Below are 17,462 nucleotides of genomic sequence, written 5' to 3'. Positions count from 1 at the left end.
CTATTTCTAGACCCACATCTTCATCTCTCTATGAACTTCAAATATAGTATGTTCATAAATGAATTTACCACTTTTTCTTTAAAAAAACCCAGCCCCCCCGTGTGTTCCTGTATGTATATATGTGCATATATGTGTGTGTATAATATTTGGATATGTACATATATAAGTGAATACATGCATATACACATATATTCACTTACAACTCAAGAAAAATAGGGCTTTGAGTGGAAAATAAAGAAGAAAGAGCTCCACCTACTGATTCATCTTTGTAAAAGTTATCATTATTATGATTTTAAATAAAAAGACTGGAGCACAACAAGGACCTTGTCTGAGAACAGCTTAAATCATTTGGATTTGAAAAAGAGGATGTAGGAGTTACCCCCCTGGAAGGAAATGGGTTAGAATGGTGCTCTGTCCCCAGACTATAAGCCTTTCATTTTCATGATGCCTTTAATTAATAAGTCAGCTCCAATCTGAATGCCTCTTGGGGGGTTAAGGGGGGAGATGTAGGTTAACCATGGTTTTCCCTTTCACATTGAGACTTTACAAGACTATGACAGGTTGCACATTTTATTCCATCACAAGCAAGGTATTCATTCATCTGTACTTCTAGAGGAGCCGCTGGGCACTTTGGGAGCTGGATTTACAGGGTCATTTCACCCAGCTCAGAAGCAGGGTCACTCTGTGCCAGGCCCACTCAGAAAGTGATTTCATAGAGGAAGTGAAGAGCAAACATCCACTTTGAGCCTGGTGAAGGCCTCCTGGTGGCACGGAAAGCCTTGGGAGTGGTTGGAGAAGGCAGTTCTACTGGGAGCAGTCATTCAAGGACTGAAGAGGTCTGGGATGGAATATTGTGGGGTCGATGGCAGTCTCGAGGGACTGTCGATAATAGGACATCATCTAAAACTATAGTGGAAGGCCTTTGGACTTGAATTCCAGAAATGTAATGTTAAGAATACAACTGGGAGTTCATCCAAAGAAATCCCTATTGCAACACATTAGATAAGTAATTGAAGAAAAGCAGGAATGGGAATACTACTTCCTCCCACTAGAGACGGCCACAGTGCTTAGAGCATTGCTCTTGGAGTCAAGAAGACCAGAGTTCAAATGCAGCCTCCGCCACTAACTCCCTGTGTGATCTTAAGCAAATCACTTACTTATGGTCGGTCTCAGGTTGCACATCTGCAAAATGGAAATAACAAAAGCACCTACTTCCTGGAGGTATTGAAGTTCAAATGAGATATTTGTATAGTGTTTATCACAGCACCTGTTATATAGTAGGCACTTAATAAGTGCCTTTGGGGGCACTTTCATTAATTCATTAATAGGCAATTCATTAATAATAATATTATTACTTAAATAATATTATTAACATATATTATTATATTAATTTAATTTAATTTTATATTTTAATATAATTCTAGTAATAATTATTAATAATATTATTATTTATATTTACATACACAAATGTAAATTTACATTTACATACTATTTTAAGGTTTGCAGAGTGCTTTAAATATGTTATGTCATGTGATTCTTACAATACTGTGAGGTAGATAGTATTATTATACCATTTTACAGATGAGGAAATCCAGGAAGAGAGACATTAAATGATTTTTGCAGGGTTACACAGACAGTGAAGGTCTGAGGCAGGATTCCAACTCTGGTTTTTCTGATGTTAAATACTGTGCCACCCAACAGCTTTACTCTTTCACCTAGCTTCTCAAAAATGTTGCCTCACATCAAACCTCAATTTACTTATTTTAAGCATGTGGCCATTTCTCCTAAATCTACCCCATGGGGACAAATAGGCCAAGTTTAATTTTTCTTCCTTATAATAGTGTTTGAAATTTTCAGCCAAATCCATACTTATTACATGCTGGGCATTTGGGATACAGAGGGAATAATGAAAAAAATCCCTGTCCTCAAGATAACGTACATTCCAATAAACATTATCCATTTCCCTAGCATCTTCATTTCTCCAAGCTAAACATCTCCAAATTTTTCAACATATATGTATCTTTTGTATATAATACAAATATGTATTATGTGCATATATATTTATATATCCAGAACTCCATACTAATAATAGCTTGTGTTTGCATAGTATTTTAAAATTTGTAAAATACTTCACAATCTCATTTAATACTCTATTATCTCATTTGATCCTTATAACAATCCTGGCAGGTGGGTGCTATTATTATGTACATATTACAGATAAAAAAATGGCAGTCACATGCTCAGTGTCACACAGCCCAGAAGTATCTGAGGCAGAATTTAAACCCAGGTTTTTCCAGCTCTAGGGCCAGTCTCTATTTAATGCTCCCTGTAGATATCAAGATCCTTCTGTGTCTTGGTTTTGTTGCATGTCGATGTCCCGCCTAAATGGTATCTTCCCAAATTGAAAATAAAATTCCAGATTTCATCTGATTATAGCAAAGTATGGCATAATAACTCACTCCTGAAAGTTCCATGTTTCTTAATATAATGCAAGGTTTTAAAAAATTATTTCCATTGACTCATTGACTTTACACTCCAACAAAATTTCTGTCAGAGTCACAATGCTTAGCACACAGTAGCTGCTTAGTAAATGTTTCTTCATCTAGTGTTAGAAGATTTGGATTCAAATCTTGAGTTTGCCCAGGATGTTGGGGAAATCACTCTGCCTACTTCCAAATAAGCCCATTTATTGACTTTAGACATCCAAACTGGGGCTACAGATAACATGTCAGTAGGTGACAACTCAATCCTATCTGGGGATATGCTGTGGAAGCCACTGTGCTTGTATCAACCCGCTCGCCCATGCGTTTCCATAGACTTTAAAAGTGTAAGATATAAACATGCGAGGTCTGAATGGAAACTTCTCTTCTTCCCCAAATGAATCACATATCACACTATCATTGCAGGGTTGCCAAAGTCGATGGTTTTCTTGTCAGACATAAATTCAACATCTGACCACAGCCAGGGACGAGAATTTCATATAAATCAAACAGCTGCATAGCAGTTGTGGGAGGGGGGAAGGGGACCCAACTCACTGGGGATCCCCAGGAAGTGATTTTCAACCAATCAATCAACATTTATTGAGGGCCCACGGCCCCTGCCCTCAAGATGCTGAAAACCGAGTTGTGGAGACAAGCCATAAATGTTTGAAAGTTAAATCACAACATGTGAGTTAAAGAACAATAAAAGATACTAATGTGCCAAATAATTGAATCAATGCTCTGATTTCAGAAGAGATAAAGGCATTGTGGGCTAGAATGAGTTAGGCTGATTTAGAGGCAGCTGGGTTGCACTGTGTACAGAGTAGATAAGACTTAAAATCCACACTCAGACACTTACTAGTTATGGTCCTGGACAAGTCATTTTATCTGCTTACCTGTTTCCTCAATGCAAAATGGAGCTAATAATAGTACCTACCTCCCAGGGTAATTATGAGGAGCAAATGGGACAACAGTTGTAATAATAGCATCTGGCTCCCAATGTTGTTATGGGGATCAAACGAGACAACATTTGTAAAGTGCTTAGTACAGCAACTGGTACATAGTAGACACTATATAAATGGCTGCTTCCTAGGTGAACTAGCCTATGCATCCAGTTAAAGATTTCGTGGATTTTGTCATTTTAGGGAAATCATCATTTTAGAGATAGGAGGACTCCAAGAGATCATCTAATTCAATTCTTTCTCATGTAGGGAGGGTTAAAACAGGAAGGGAGATTTAGATCTCAGACCTTTCACTTACAGATAAGAAAAAGGATACCCTCAGAGGACAGGTGACCTGCCTACTATCAACATGACTAGGTCCCGGGTCCCTTGATTTTTGTTCAATTTTTCTTTGACTATATCAGGATAGCTCTTGTCAGTGGATTCCTTTTAATAGGATAATTCTAAATTCACAGGAGGTAAAAGGCAATCTCTGTCCTCTAGGAGTTCACAATCTAATGGGAAGAAAATGAACAGATGTGTATAGCTAAGTTATATACAGGAAATAAGAGAATTTTGGGAGCCATGTGGGAAAGAATTCCTGTATTCTGTGGGATTTTAGTTGGGACTAGAAGGAAATTAGGGAAGCCATTAGATTGAGATGAGGAGAGAGAGAATTCTAAGGGGGACAGTTGGAGAAAATACCCAGAGCCAAAATATGGAGTGTCTTGTTCATAGAACAGCCAGAAGACCAACTCCACTGGAGTTGGATTGGAGGAGCATAATATAAGAAGACTGAAAAGGTAGAAGGAGGCTATGCTATAAAAGGCCTTGAATGTCAAGCAGAAGATTCTGTGTTTGATCCTAAGGTAATAGATAGCTGATGGAGTTTAAAATAGGGGGTGACATGGTAAGACCTGAGCTTTAGGAAAGTCGCATTGCCTTTGTCTATTGGGGGAATTATATAAACTCTGTCCCACACAGTATTTTTCAAATGCATAAAAAGATACATAGAATTACCAAGGAAAGTAATTATACTGAAATAAAACTTAAAATGTATTCAAAAAATTATGGACTTCAGATTAAAATTCCCTGAAAATAATTGAAAGGGCCATGGGATGGGAGCTGCCTGCCCTTAGAAACCTCTCTGATATCATATTCTTTCTTTTATCACTTTTTATGAAGCCCCTATTTAACCTAACTAAACTCTGTGCAAAGTGCTAGGAATACAGAGACAAAAAGAAAGAGCCACATCTTTGAGAATGTTACAGTGGTCCTTCACAATTGTTGGAGGTATCCTTTTGGGATGTCTTGGCAATTAGGAAATAATTTATTTGAAAATTGATTATATGTTGTGACTTATCAACCCAATGGAAAACTCAGGAAAGGTAGCTGGAAAGTACATTTGGACCCAATAAGCTTAGATATTCATGAAACACTAATATTTTGTGTCAAATTAAGAAGTAGATGATTTAAATATAGAGACCAACAAATGATTAAGTACATATATACACATATGAAAGAGAGAAACAGAAAGACAGAGAAAGAGAAAAAGAGAGACACACATGCAGAAAGAGAGAGAGAGAGAAGACAGAGAGAGAGAGAGAGAGAGAGAGAGAGAGAGAGAGAGAGAGAGAGAGAGAAACAGAGAGAGAAAGAAAGAGAGAGAGAGAGAGAGAGAGAGAGAGAGAGAGAGAGAGAGAGAGAGAGAGAGAGAGAGATCTAATTAGTTCAGCTGTGTGTCTGGTGAATAGGAATGGGAGTTACCAGATAAAATGTGGTGGTTCTAAACAGTACCATTGTGTGTGTGTGTGTGTGTATTGGGGAAAGGGTCTTAGCAGGAGGAATCAGCTAGGGTTATTACATGTAAACAACAGTGCCAGAATTTTTAAATTGTCCTTTCCCTTCAGACCCCTAAGATAAATAGTCCTTAGCTTGTGGCTCATATTCAAAGACTGGGGAAAAAAATCTTCCTGAAAACTTTCCAAGGTTTGTACAACATTTATTTATTTGTTTAACTGCTTATTTACTTACCCCTATCTTAGGTTGCGTTTTTAGAAGACTAGTTTCCACAGGGAGGCCGTGAAAATCCCACTATCCTGGTCATATCTCATCTGAAATATTGTGTTTCTCTTTGGGCACCACGTTTTGGGAAGGACATTGGAGAGTGTTCAGAGTGGGTGCCATCAGCAGAGTGAAGGGACTCAATGCCATGTTATAGAAGGGTTGGCTGAAAAACATAGCAAGTGTTGGGGAAATTTAGTCTGGAAAAGAAAAGGGTGAACATGTATGACATGTGAAACAGGACAAAGAGAAGGAATATTTATTAAGCACTTAGCATGTGGCAGACACTGTGCTTAACACTTTACTCCTCCTCCTCCTTTTTCTTCTTCCTTCTTTCTTCTTCTGCCTTCTCCTTCCTCCTCTTCCTTCTCCTCCTCCTCCTCCTCTTCCTCCTCCTCTTCTTCTTCTCTCACAAATTGTCCTTTTTCTTCTCTTCTGCTCCTCTTCATCCTCTTCCCCTCCTCTTCTTTTTCCCTTCTTTCTTCCATTGCTCCTGCTCCTCTCCCTCCCTCCTTTCCCATTTCCCTGTACCTGGTTGAAGTCAGTGAAGGGGAATGGCAGTGAGGGATCTACCCCACGGGAAAAGGAGGAAACAAAGCATGTTTGAGCACTCCAGATGCCCTCTTACCTGCTTTCAGGTTTGTTAGTTAACACTATTTATTTTACTTTTTTTTTTTAAATTTAGAAGGGCAGAGATAAATGTTTTTGTGGCAAGATGAGACAATAGTCACTGAACCATGAAGGAGGAAGAATGATAAGATCAGAGAGGTTGTTTGCTACTACAGTTTGAAAAACAAGAATGAAAATTTTGAACCTGATATTATGAAAAAAAAAGGCAATGGGTGTATTAGAATGATCTAGTACATTAGAATGTACCAGAATGGCTCTAGGCACTAAAAAACTTGGATTCAAATTCTTACTCTGTAACTTATCACCTATAAGTCACTTCTTATTTCTGGCTCTCTGTTTCTTTGTTGAGGGGATTGGACTAGGTGATTTCCAAGATCCTTTTCAGTCTTCAAACTATATCTAATGATTCTATGATTTAAACTCTCTTCCAGGATGAAATCCTCTGGAGCAAAACAAATCTTAAAAGGGTCTTTCAAGTCTTCCGATATCTTTCAGTTTAAGGAAAATGACTCATAAAGTAGTACTGTAGTACTATTACTACTATAGTATTATATAATACCTTAGTTTCCAAAAAGTTTTCACATATCTCATTTTATTCTCACAACAACCCTGGGAGGTAGATGCTATTAGGTGCTATTATTATTATTATTATATCATATATTAGATGAGGTGGTATTATTTCTGCTTTGCAGAAGAGGAAACTGAGGCTATCAGAGTAGACTTTCCTGGAAATGATTGATGGTGAAAGTTGAGAGGCACAGCATTGGAAGTAACCAGAGTGACTAAGAATTCATGTATGTGATCCCTAAGCATCTACCAACCCGGATGTATTTTCATATTTGACTATCTATTGATTGGTTTATAGAGACATAAGGAGTTCTCCTACTTTAAAGTGGCGAATTTCTGAAAATTTCCTGAGAACCTTTTTGACTTTGTAGTACATAGAAAGAAATGTACTTCCTTCAGGGACAAAGGGCAAAAGATACCTCTGACAATAGATTCAGAATCTGGGTTGAGATGGCACTGGGTGTGTTGGGACATGCCCCAGGAGGAGGACAAAAGGGCTTTGGGTAGCTATGTCACAGGCTGGCTCATGCCTTTATTGTATACTTTGAGATAACATCAGTAAATTATAACTAGGTAACTTTCCTGAGATCATGAGCGACGTGAACTCCCTTCCTGGAATCCATAAAGTAACTTTGTAGATGGTTAGTGCCTTATTATCTTTGCCACAAAAATCCTTAATTTATCACAAACACACTGTTATATGGAATAAAATGCGACATCACAGAACTTTTTGCCAATTTATCCTGGAGTGAACCTGGAGTTCAGCTAATGTGCCTGGAGGAGATAGTAAGCCAAAGACATTTTAGAGACAGCGTGGCCCAGATAGGAAAGGTTCGAGTTGATGCATTAACCAGCTGAGTTCAATGATTTGATCTGTATATTATGCACAGGTATGATAAAATTACAGAGTGTCTGAGTTGGAGACGGCCTTTAGTCCAGTCTATGACTCAATAAGAATCCCTAACATGCGATTATCCAGGGCCTGCTTCAAATCTTCCATTGTGGGAGAAAGCATTATCTCAGGAGGCAGTCTTTTTAGGACAACTCCGATGGGTATAAAATTCCACTCCGTTATGGAACTCTGGAAGGAGTGTTTGAAGTCATGGGAACCAGATTTGAATCCTGGATCTGCTGATTATCACATGTATGATCATGGACAAGTTAATTAAGGTCTCTGGGTCTCAGTTTCCTTATCTGTAAAATGATGAGTTTGGACTAGCTGGTCTCTAGAGTGTCTTCCAGTTTGACATCTATAATCTATAATAATGTAATGACTCATGCCGGAGTTTTCCTTTCTCACAAAACCTCACGGTAATAACCGTAAAACAATATGTCTACCCTAGGCATAGTGGTTTACAATGGTCTGTTCTAAACAAAATGGTGTGGTGATCAGGAATTTGTTAGAGCGGAACCAAAACTCAGAAGCAGCAATTTCCTCATATGTGGTGACAGCCTGGTTACAAAAGCACATCCTATATCAATATCATCAATACACGAAACATTCCAGGGGTTAGCTCTGGACATTTTTTTTTACATGTTTACAGGAAATAAGATGTTGAATCTTATGAGAATGGTTATCTGAAAAGACTAAGGTCCATATATTTTACTTTTTATTGATACATTCTGTTTGGGTACATCTGTTATTTCCCAACAAAGAGGCCCTCGTTCCTGTAGCAATCTCTCATAATGAGCAGTTTAACAAAATCATCTCATAGTGATGGAAACTGACCCTGCAGTTACAATCCTATCTCTTTCCTCTCTACACATCCCCCAAAAGTTTATTATCAATTAACAGGAAGGTAAGATTTTTGTTATAAGTTAATAAGGATTTTTGCTATAACTTCACTATTTGGGGTCCCCTATAAGGGGTGATACCATGGTGCATGAAGTTAAGAAGACTCATCTTCCTAAGTTCAAATCCGGCCTTAGACACTTCCTAGTTCTGTGATCCTAGACAGGTCACTTTGCCCTGTTTGCCTCAGTTTCTTTATTTGTAAAATGAGCTGGAGAAGGAAATGGCAAACTACTCCAGTATCTCTGCTAAGAAAATCTCACTTGGGTTCATGAAGAGTTAGACATGACTGAAAATGACAATATTGTGCACCAACACAATGATTTTTTTTTTTTGCCTTTTGCCTTTTGCTTAGGCAGTTGGGGATTAAGTGATTGCCCAGGGTCACATAGCTAGGAAATATCAAGTGTCTGAGACCAGATTTGAACTCAGGTCCTCTTGAATTCAGAGATGGTGCTCTATCCACTGTACCACCTAGCTGCCTTTTTACCTGACTTTTGTTGCCATTTACCATTGTCTTCTCCAACATGGTATTGTTCTCTGACTTTTCTTTCTTTGCTCTTCATTATTTCCTAGGTGTCTTTTCCATGTTTCAGCCTATAATTTAAGCTTTTGGTGCTATTATAAATGTTTTTGCATTCCCTTTTGTCATTCAATCAGATTTAATTCAATTCAGCAAGTATCTGCTAATTCAATGATTCAAAAAGCAAGTATCATGCACCCACTATGAACAAAGTAACTGTGTTAGGTGTTAATGACTGAAATATAAAAATGAAAAAGCTCCTACCTTGAAGGTCATTATTACCACACATGGTTCTAGGAACTGAGGATAGATGAAAAACCTAACAGTCCTGTCAGAGAACTTCCATTATACTGGGAACTAAGCTTCCCCTATATTCATGGATTTTCTTAGTCTCTATACCCAGTAGGATCTTAATAAAAGGATATAAACCTTTTGACAACTTGTCCCAAATAATGCCAATTTTTTTTTCCAAAATAGTTGGACCAATTTGTATCTCTCTTGGCAGTAAATTAGCATATCCATTATCCCCTAGTCCCCCCAATCTGGATTCCGTTGCTTACTACTGTGACCAGTTTTAGCAGAGTGACATGATACTGTTTTGTTGATGTTTATTTCTTAGATTATTATTATTTTGAATTATTGAATTGAATAATATATGAATATATTTATATATAAAATAAATATACAAATTATGTATATATAAATAAATATATATCAATTATTTTGAACATTTTTTATTGAATGACCTTTATTTAGTTAATGACCTGATATTTAAAGATAAGGTATATATGCACATGTTATCTTTCTTATAAGAAGATCAGCTCTTAAAGGACAGAATTGTTTCTGCTTTTTCTTCACATCTCCGGTGAGTGCTTAACATATATGCTTGTGATTTATTGATCAATTGATTATTGATAAATTGCTTCTCATATTATTCTAATTCTCTCATAAACTGTGATTAACTTCTTTTATGTCCAAAGCAAGAACAATATTATATCATTCCTCCATTCTGATAATCTGACATGTTTTGGATAGTAGATATGTACTTTATAAAATGTTTGTGCACCTTAATTTAGTATGCCTCAGTAAAGTTCTTTACTTATTCACCTTTGTTACATTTCTAGTTTCCCCCTTATTTTAGCTGAAGTATCTTCATAATGGAATGGAAAACCATTTACAGAATTTTCTAGTTCAACAGAAGGTAGTTAATTTTGAAACTCTTACTATGACATGTTCCCTTCCCCTATGATATAGTTCTTACTCCTTCTTTATTCACTCCTTTGTCAACCTGCAATCTATTCTCGTCAGCCTTTTTGTCAGGACACATCTTCAAGGTTAATATTTAAGTATTAATTAAGCACAGCCATCCTTTGAAGATAAGTAAGTAAACAGACTAACCGGGCCTAACTATAGACCCCATGATAATGAAGGTGTCCATAACTAGACATCAAGGAATTGTATTATATCTTTCAAAATAGAAACAAGTCATTTCTAATCTTAGATTCAGAGTAGCCATGGTTACCAAGGCCTGGGCTGGCTCACCTTCACTCAATTCTTTTCACCTGAGACACACCTCCAAACAAATGAAGGTAAGATTGTACTCTTGCTAATGGCTATTCAATTTGTCTTCCCAAGAATCAAAGATTAAAAGCTTTCTTTAAAAAAGAGTGTGTGAATGTCTTTATCTGGTGAAGAGGTGTCTTTCTGTGAAGTTAGACTGAGTCAACAAAATGGAAAAGAAAGCCAAGATATCAGATTGAATTAATCTTCTAAATAAAACACTAGGCTTTCTATTGTCCCAAGAAGTTTTCAATTAGCTGGCAAATGTACAGAATCACTGCAATTTTCCTTTTCATGTTGACTGAAAGATTTGAAAGAGTCAGTGCAAAATAAGAAGTAGATATGATCGGGGAGTCTTTAGAAGTCCAGATTAAAAGTCTCCATAGAGTGGTAGAGGAAATTTGTTTGAATCTGCCTACTTCAAAAATATTCTGCAATTGGGTTGTCCTTTCTCAATAAATTACCTACTATGAACACAAAATACCTTATTTAAATGCGATATCTGAAATGATAATAATTGTTAACCATTACATTCATTGCAATAGGAAAAAAAAAACAAACTCTGGTTCATTGTGGTCTGTAAACTCTAGCAGTTCTTATCAAGCTGAAAACATCTGAAGAATAAGCCAGGACTATAGACTGAGGTGTCAGCCCAGTGGAGGTCAGAGAAGATCATCACTAGAAGTTTGAACCCCAAACATAATATATATTTGGTCACAACAATTCATAAAAACCACCTACTCTTAGTAGCTTATTAAGATGGAAGGGTTACCATCTTTTCCTGTGAATACTAATGGCAACATGGCGTAAGAGAAAGAATCCTAAGCCGATCTTGTGATTCCCAAATGCAGGTACTGGTCTTGTTATTTATTAACTATTTGATTTGGGGCAAGTCATATAAACCCTCTGGACTTCCGTTTCCTTTTGTGTAATAGGAGGACTGTTGGGTTAATTATTTTGTAAATAGTTTTCTGTATGAGTGTTATATACTTCTCCAAGAAGTATAGGCTTGTTGAACACAGGGACTGTTCATTTCTGGTTTTTTATCTACCCAGTGTTTAGAGCAATGTGGTAGTTCCTTAATATATATTTTAGATTGATTGATTATGATAATTAATAATAATAATTAGCTTTACTAGTATTTTAAGGTTTGTAAAGTACTTTTATACATACTATTTCATTTGATCATTATAACAACTCTGGAAAGGTAGGTGCCATTTTAACTTCCATTTTATAGATGGGAAAATGGAAGCTGAATGAGTTAAACTGACTTTTCTGGGACTGCACAGCTAATAATGAGTCAATGGCAACTTTTCAATTCCAGAGTCAGGTCTTCCTCCAAATCCAGCTAAGCTATTCTATCCAAAAGATACATATCCTGCATCTCATGCTCTATTATTTTTTTCCTTCTTCCATTTTCTCCGGGTTATTTCCTACTACCAATACCACAAGTTATAGAAAGAAGCTATTAAAAAAACCTGCCCTTTCCTATAGGTGAAGCTGCTTCCTGTGTGGTGATCATTGGATTCTCTCCTAATATTAAAAAAAATCATTAAATAGAATTATAGTCTAGAAAAGCCAAGACCAAAGTTTAAAATCTATTTAACAAGCCAAGTGAAGTGAGCAAACATTAAGTACATATCAAGTGCCAGTCCCTGCTCTCAGTAAACTCATAGGGATAGATGACATGAAAGCAACTATGTACAAAAGTGACATGGACTGAATAGGCTTGAGATAGCTCCCAAAAGAAGGCACTCAAGTTAAGGAGGAGTGGGAAAGGCTTCTTTTTGAAAGTGAGATTTTAGCTGGGATTTGAAGAAACCCAAAGATAGAGATGAGGAAGGAGAGACTTCCAGGCATGAAGAACAGTCAAAGTGCTCAGAATCAGGACATGGACCATATTTGGTCAGACATAGAAAAAGACAGTATTATTAGTTTGCAGATCATGTCAGAGGAATAAAGAATAAGAAGACTGGAAAAGCAGGAGGAAGCCACAGTGGTTTGATGCTCATGAAGGGTTTTAAAGACCAATCAGAGGGTTTTATATTTGATCCTGAAGGTTATAGGAAACCACTGGAATTGATTTTATAGGGAGTGATGTAAGTAGACTTGAGATGCAAGATCATTTTGTCCGCTAGATGGAGGATACTGTGTCTTTGCAATGGTGTGATTTTACAGCTTAATAGTTATTGAAGGAGGCTATTGAAGTAATCCAGATCAGTAGTCAAAAGAACTTTAACAAGCAGTTGGCGCTGTGGGGAAAAAAGTGATAGATGGGAATGATCTTTTAGAGATTGAATTAATAAGACTTAGTTGCTGATTGGATATGAACTTAGGGTAAGGTGGATAAGAACCTGGATAAAGGATGTTGATGTATAGGTCAGAAACAGGGAAATTAGGGACAGATGGATAGATGATAATGCATTCTAATTTGTATACATTGACCTTAAGATAAATATTATTTAATCATATCCTCTTCATATCCTCTTTATAAAGGTGATACAACCAAAGTGCAGAGAGATTGGCTGGACAGAGAGTTGAGTTGTCATTCTTCTAGTTGATAAAAGTTGTAAGAATAGACCTCTACGTTCTAGCTTCTGGGCCCTATACTTTATCTCCTGTTCCAGAAAGTCCCTTAGTGCTTACAAGTGTTAGATATGTAGCCCAGTGGCATGGTATATGCAGTATTTCCCAAGCTGAACCAGATTATAATATAATTAGGAGATATTTAACAAAGTCAATAAAAATACAATAGAATATAGCTAATGTCAATATATGGTTTTCTAAAAATCTGTAGGGATCCTTATGTATGGTTTATCAGTCTATTTTTTTTAGTTTGAGCTATTACCCTAGTGGACTAGCAGTGAGGAAAAGAAATGAAATAATGCTTAATTAAAATTAATTATTGATATTATTAGAATTTACCTATAAAGTATATTCTATTTCATTTTCTCATCAATGTGTAATATCTTTGATCACATAAACTTTATATTTATTATTATTAAATGAGAGGAGCAGCATGGCATAATAGAGGGCTAGTTTTAAAGTTGGGAAGACTTGGATTCAAGTCTTGCCTTTAATACTTACTGGTTGTGATTCTTGACAAATCTTTTAAACTCTCCCAAGCCCCAGAAACTCTGTAAGACTTTATGTGTCATATAGTAGAAAATTTGCAGTCAGAAGATCTCACTTGGAATCTTGGTTAAACCATTTACCATCTTCGATTGGTCATCTTGGGCAAATCAGTTGCTTAACTTTTCTTGGCCTCAGTTGAACTAGATGATCTTATGAAGTGGCCATGTCCAGCTCTGAGTTTATGATGAGTTGCTTATCTACATCGGTGGAGGGAGTTTCCATACCTTGAATCATCCCCACCAATATAATCACAGGGAAGACACAGAAAACTTTGGTTTTCTGGGTAAAAACCAATCCAGAGTAAAGGAAACCAATTCCCCAAACACCCAAGCAAACAAACAAGGCAAAGTGACATCACTGGAGAGGAGGATTTGCCCTAGAACTGGGCTCCTGAGAAGCAGCACAAGACATGGTTTGGTGGAAAGAGAACAGGTGTTTCTGCCTTTCTCTGCCTTTCCAGACTGGAACTCCCAATGTCCAGAACTTTTGTTAATTCCACCCTGGACATATTCTGAAACAAGTAGAGTGGCCAGCCAAGTCATGCAATGATTTTCATGGAAAGGGGACAGAGAGAAATGGTGAGTTAAAATAGAGCTGAGGCTATATTCTGCTCCATTAAAATTAAAGCCAACTCTTTGGACCGGTAAAGCCAGTAAGCCTGCTTGGACCGTCTAATCACCCCACTTTGGGGAAGGTTCTCATTAGTTAAAACTGGGATTTGGCCTCAACCTGGCTATAAATTAAAAGGCACACATAGCATCCCCTCATAGTCCCCGCACCAGAGTTTATTTGCCCTGACATTAAAAAATAACACAAGCTATTCTCAGTGGATTCATTAAAAATTTGATTTCTCCCCTTTATAGCTATTTTGCCTGGCAGATGGCTCTAGCATTTTCCTTATGCTGCATTTTTTGAATTAAGTGTATATGGTGGGCTAGCAGTATCCTCCCGTGCCAGGGAAAAGTCACATGTGAGTTTCAATAGAATTGCATTATTTGGCATCTACTGTCCACACATGTTCATTTGGCTGCTGCAAGCTCTGGATGATGATGGCCATAAGGAAAGGGAGGTATTTGAAAATTAAACCAGAGGCCTTAGGAGTCTCAAAAATGATGTGAAGCCTAAGGGAAAGAAGCTTAGTACCATTCAAAAAACCCACAATTATAAATCCTCTGTATGGCATTCAAGGTCCTTCATCCCCCCTCCCCTCTCACTTTTCCAGTCCTCTTACATCTTACACATAACTCTCCCCTCCCCCCAATCTACAATCCTTGAGTCCCTCTCAAAGACACACCATCTCCCAACTCCAGGTGTTTGTGATCATTCTCTATCCTTAGAATGCCATTCTTCCTCATCCTTCCCTCCCAGCTTAAGTTCTACCTTCTTCCTGACCTCTTTCTCAATTCCCCTTAATTCTAGTGTATTCCCTTTGTGGTTTTCAAAAAAAAATCATCTTGTATAGTTTATTTGTACTTAGTTGTTTTACTTTTTCCCTTCCCCTTTAGAGTGTGAGCTACTTTAAGACATAGGTTATCTTTTACTTTTTTTTTTTTTTTTATCTTCAGCTCTTGACATGGTGCCTGGAATAATAGAAGACAACTTATATTTATTGATTGACTGATTATATAGTATACAATGAAAGCTTCTGGAGACAGGAGCTGTTTTTAATTTCATTTCTTTGGCATTTTGATTCCTGGGACCTAGTACACTTAAACACCTAATGCAGTGTCTTTCTAGTAGATGCTTAAGGAAAGTTTCTTGGATTAGATTATTCTATTATATAAATTTTGTTTATAATCATATATAAAAGTTTAAAATTCTAGAAGCAATGAATATAATCATAAAATTACAATTACAAAAGCTAGCATTTATGTAACATTAAAAGATCTATCAAGTACTTTAAACAGATTACTTCATTCAATCCTCAAAGTAATCCTGTAAGGTAGATGCTCTTAATGATGTCAGGTTCAGCTTTACCCATAATACCACCTAATTTCTTACACAGGAGAGGTCAACCAGGATGATGTGAAGGATTCAATAGAAAAAACTGAGAATGCCAAAACATTAGCTAAGCCTTAGAAAAGGAAAAGACATCCAGTAGACAAAGAAGCTGGGGGTTTAATACAAGCAAAGAGAGGTATTAGACAAGATAGAATGAAGGAACAAGATTAGATGTGTTTATTGACATATTGTTAAAACTTAATATATATTTGTAGAGTGGGAATATTAAGGTAATTGTAGGATGTAATATATGTTTGTAGGGTGGGAAGAAAAGCAGGAGTTGGGAAGAGAAGATAGCTGGTCAGGTAGTGATGGTGAGGGATGTCCAGAGGAGTTCACAGCCAGAGTGCTCTATTGGTACCTTAAATGTATCAGGAGAGAACCAGAAAGATCTCTAGGACATAGAATGGACTCTCCAAGAAGAGCCTATGGCAATCTGTACATGAGTTTCCCAGGAGGGGAAGGCAGGTATGGGCTATAACCTATATCCTTGGAAGAAATTTCTAATTAATGAAATCACATCTCTCTGAGTATTTGGTATTCCCTGTATCCTGAATGAATTTTTACATTAGACTTTGTGCTCTTTGGAATAAAGATGGATCATAAAGATAGATGAGTGATTTTGTCTTAATCTTATATATTCTGACCAGAGAACCATAGAGAGATGATAACTTGAATACTAGTAACAAGAGATGTGGATTCTTGCCCCAGTTCTGCCAGTATGAGCTTGAATATCATTGAACTTCTCTGGCTCCAGTCGTCTTTTTCTGTAAAATGAGAGGGTTGAATTATATGACCTCTAAGATAACTTTCAGTTCTGCCATTTCTGTAGTAAACTAAGGTATAAAGGGGAGCTGGGTGGTACAGTGCAAAGAACATTAGACCTGGAGTCAGGAAAACTCAACTTCCTCAGTTCAAATTCTGCCCTAGACCTTACTAGCTATGTGACCCAGGATCACTCAACACTATTTACCTAGGTTCTTCATCTGTAAAATGAGCTGGAGAGGGAGATAGCAAACAACTCCAGTATCTTTGCCAAGAAAACTCCAAATGTAGTCACAAAGAGTCGGAAACAAATGAAAAATGACTGAACAAAAACAACAAAAATGGGACAATCTTAGTGGAGCATCTAAATGAGCACAACAAAAAGACAATTATTGTATTGAGGTGGTAGTGGGATGAAATTACTCAGGAGGTGGAAGTAAAAGGGAAAACTCTTCAAGTTGATCATCAGTGTGGTGCAGCAGAAACCATACTGATTGTAAACTCACAGAAGGTAGTAAGATTCAAACCCCATTTTTGTTTCTTTATGACTATGGATGAATGTTTGGGGGTAAATTTCTTCATCTGTGAAAAGAAGAGCTTCTTCTTCATGCTTCTGAGATGTCTGTCTGCTAGCTCTTAATCTACGACGATCAAATAGTCCAAATGTAACAGAGTTTTTGACCTTTTAAATTAAAACCTAGATTTGGTTTGGTTAGTAAAGCTCTCATATACCTGAACCGATTTCCCTCCATCTTTAAACATTTCTTTTTTCATGCATACATGCTAGATTGTTATTGCTACCTATAACTCTAAATTATAGGAACAAATGATCCTATATGAATAGGCACAAAGTCAGCACATGTTTAAAGAGTTTATTAGAAATTAGCACCAGTTTTTTAATATCACAAAATTGTGTGCATAGAATTACAATATTAGGCAAAGTTTCAGATGATTTTGGGGATGGGTTATAAATGCTTGCATGAAAATTTATGAGTAGGAATGTA

This window comes from Antechinus flavipes, chromosome 3 (genome assembly GCF_016432865.1).
Source record: "Antechinus flavipes isolate AdamAnt ecotype Samford, QLD, Australia chromosome 3, AdamAnt_v2, whole genome shotgun sequence".
NCBI lineage: Eukaryota > Metazoa > Chordata > Mammalia > Dasyuromorphia > Dasyuridae > Antechinus > Antechinus flavipes.
This window is presented reverse-complemented; position numbering follows the sequence as displayed.